We start from the raw sequence: 4,226 nt of genomic DNA on the forward strand, positions 1-4,226 counted from the left end.
CTGGATTTTTACAAGGCTTTTGATACTGTTGAACATTCCTTTTTAATGGAAACTCTGACATTTCTGGGTTTTGGTGAACATTTCTGCAACATAATTAGGATGCTCTACTCGGACATTTATAGTTCTGTATCTTTGAACCCTGGAATGAGCCCTAGGTTTAAGGTTTTACGTGGTATTCGACAGGGTTGTCCTATTTCCCCCAAATTATTTATTCTGACCACCCAAGTATTAACAACGCTTATTATAAAGAATCACAAAATATTAGTCATTACCCTCTTTGACAAAGAGTTCAAAATTAGTCAATTTGCGGATGACACATCCATTTTCCTAAAGAATAAATCCATGGTAAAGGAAACTCTTAACACAATTTCAATTTTTTCAAAAGCATCAGGGTTATCTCTTAATCTTTCAAAATGTGAATGACTCCCTATCCATTCATGTGATGATTCCACTATTGACTCTATTAGAGTCGTACCTGAGGTGAAATATTTGGGAATAACATTATCTAAAAATGATATCAGGAGAGAAGATCTTAATATTTGTAACCGTATCACAGATATGAAGAAATCTCTCAGTCGTTGGTTAACTAGAGATCTTACTCTTTTTGGCAGAGTTCTTCTTACTAAAGCAGAAGGTATATCTAAACTTATTTATCCATGCCACTTATGTTTTGTCTCTTCGGCTAATATAAAAAAAGCCAACTCAATTATTTTCCAATTCTTGTGGAGAAATAAAACTCACTACATTAAAAAGTCACAGCTTGTTAAAGAATATGATAAAGGCGGAATTAAAGCTTTAGACTTTGAATCGATGATTGGAACAATTAAAATAAAATGGTTGAAAGCCTTTTTGTCCCAGCCAGAATCCATGTGGTTCCATATTCCAAAGGCCATATTTAAACGTCTAGGAGGGTTTGATTTTCTTTTAAAATGTGATTTTGAGGTTAATAAGATTCCGACCAAATTGTCAAATTTTCATAAGCAGATACTTCATTATTGGAAGATGATATTTACCCACAATTTTTCTCCTCATGGATCTACGTTATGGAACAATAGAGTGATTATCATAAACAGAAAATCCTTGTTTAGGAGTGATTGGCATGAGAGGGGTATTTTGTTTGTTAGAGATTTACTAGATTGCAATGGTAAACTGCTAGATCTTTGGCCTTTTCAACGAAATACAATATAACGTGTACTGCTAAAGATTATAACAAAATCTGTAAAGCAATTCCTGTACCACTTATTGGAATGATTCATAATACTTTACTGTACTCAAATGTTGTATCAGTTTTACCTAATTTGGAAATTATTGGCGATACTCTTAAGAATAACAAATCTATTAATGCTTCCCTGAAATCCCACATTTTTCACAATTTGAACAGAGGCTTATTTCCTCAAGTGACCGATTTAGACACTTTATCTGTAATGGAAAAAGCTCTATCTGATTTTATAAAATGGCCTATTTCCCCTAAAGCAAAAGAAACTCATTTTAAAATTGTTCATAAAATCTACCCGGTTTCTACTTTTTTAAATTCAAGATTTAAATTTGAAGTGGAACCATGTTCCTTTTGTAATTTATCTGATGAATCGTTGGAACATTTATTTTTCTCTTGCCCTTTTTCTGAATTGTTTTGGTCGAATGTGAGAGATTGGTTGTTACTTAAATTAACAAATATTCCGGCCTTCAAAATATATCACATTTTATATTATATTGATAATTTGGACTCTCCCATTTCTGATTTGGTAAATATAATTATTATTTTGGGTAAATACCATTTACATTGTAGTAAATGGAGAGGAGGCAAGCCCTCCTTTCCCTGTTTCATAAATGAGTTCAAGTCCTTTTTTCTGTCCCTTAGAAAAATACAATCTTGTAACCTGTCTATAAAGATTTGCAATGACATTTCCAAATGGTTATTATTTTAAGTAAGCTTAATGCCTCTTAAATGTTTTTGTGCCTTTATGCTTTTTTCTTTCCCCCTGGCTCTTACTGGATGTATTAGTTATGTTTTTTTGTCTTATTGTGAATGAATGTCTTGAACTTATGTTGATAAGTTGATGATATCCTCACCGAGCTTTTGTATGTTTAAAAAAAAGTTCAATAAAAAAAAAAAAAAAAAAAAAAAAAAAAAAAAAGATGTAAGAGGCGGGGCCTCTCATATGACGCACACCTGCACACTTGCTAGCCTGTTCCACTCTTTGTTTTCCGAATGCCAGGAAGGATTGTTGCCTCGCTTCTGAAGCAAGATGCTCGGCTCGGCTGTGCTACCAAGCAAGCGTACTCGCGATTGAGAAACGGCCAGACAGTTGTTCAGCTGTGTGCGTCACTCTTTAGTGTCCCCTGGTCTCCCAGCTGTGTGCGTCACTCTTTAGTGTCCCCTGGTCTCCAGCTGTGTGCGTCACTCTTTAGTGTCCCCTGGTCTCCCAGCTGTGTGCGTCACTCTTTAGTGTCCCCTGGTCTCCCAGCTGTGTGCGTCACTCTTTAGTGTCCCCTGGTCTCCCAGCTGTGTGCGTCACTCTTTAGTGTCCCCTGGTCTCCCAGCTGTGTGCGTCACTCTTTAGTGTCCCCTGGTCTCCCAGCTGTGTGCGTCACTCTTTAGTGTCCCCTGGTCTCCCAGCTGTGTGCGTCACTCTTTAGTGTCCCCTGGTCTCCCAGCTGTGTGCGTCACTCTTTAGTGTCCCCTGGTCTCCCAGCTGTGTGCGTCACTCTTTAGTGTCCCCTGGTCTCCCAGCTGTGTGCGTCACTCTTTAGTGTCCCCTGGTCTCCTAGCTGTGTGCGTCACTCTTTAGTGTCCCCTGGTCTCCCAGCTGTGTGCGTCACTCTTTAGTGTCCCCTGGTCTCCCAGCTGTGTGCGTCACTCTTTAGTGTCCCCTGGTCACTCTACATTCTGTATGTTTGTGAATAACTTCATTTTCCTCACAGGAAGTGTTACTGACATGCTTTTATTGCAGGTCTCTCAGAAATGATAAGACAGTTATTAAACATCATACAGAACATCTCAATATTATTATCATTAATACACACATTACAGTCTACCACACACACACACACACACACACACACACAGCATCTTCTTATACTCTTATGTAACAGACAGAATAATCTCACTTATGTTGAATGAAATATTTCAATTGAAGCGTCACTGAGTTTGATCACAAAGCAAAATGTCTACACACACATATTATAAATATCTAAAGTCATGTGTCTACGTTATATAAATATCCACAGCGTTCTCTCTGTGATACATCCAAGGTCTAAAGAAGCGTGTCTGCAGGACAGAACATCAGATCATCAGAACATCAGATCATCAGATCATCAGATCATCAGATCATCAGATCATCAGAACATCAGATCATCAGATCATCAGAACATCAGAACATCAGAACATCAGATCATCAGAACATCAGAACATCAGATCATCAGAACATCAGATCATCAGATCATCAGAACATCAGAACATCAGAACATCAGATCATCAGAACATCAGAACATCAGATCATCAGAACATCAGATCATCAGATCATCAGATCATCAGATCATCAGATCATCAGAACATCAGATCATCAGATCATCAGAACATCAGATCATCAGAACATCAGATCATCAGATCATCAGAACATCAGATCATCAGATCATCAGAACATCAGATCATCAGATCATCAGAACATCAGATCATCAGATCATCAGAACATCAGATCATCAGAACATCAGAACATCAGATCATCAGATCATCAGAACATCAGATCATCAGAACATCAGAACATCAGATCATCAGATCATCAGATCATTTGGTAACTCTTTAGATGAAGGTACACATATTGATAATCAACTAGTAGTTCATTAACATGCATATTAGAGACTACCAGCTTATTGGTTATGAACAAGATTTCACTTTAAAATAGGGAACTTATTCTGAGTTAGAAATACCACATTTTGAGTTATTTTGACACAATGAACACTTGTAGCCTTGTCACATAGGAATAGGTCAATGTGTTAGGTGTTATGAGAGAATGCCTCATTAGGCCCATGTTGAGCATGTTAAGACCCAAACACATGGACAACAACTTCCTCACTTACAACAAATCAGCACTAATTAGAGGGTTATTGAGGAAAAACTCTCAACTAATGGCTTATTACTGGGAGAATATGGTCATGTAGAATAAGGCATTAATAAGTGTTTTATAATGACTAATAAAGAGCCAATATACTGCCAATATGCATGTTAA

Source organism: Trematomus bernacchii, unplaced genomic scaffold (assembly GCF_902827165.1).
Source record: "Trematomus bernacchii unplaced genomic scaffold, fTreBer1.1, whole genome shotgun sequence".
Classification (NCBI taxonomy): Eukaryota; Metazoa; Chordata; class Actinopteri; order Perciformes; family Nototheniidae; genus Trematomus; species Trematomus bernacchii.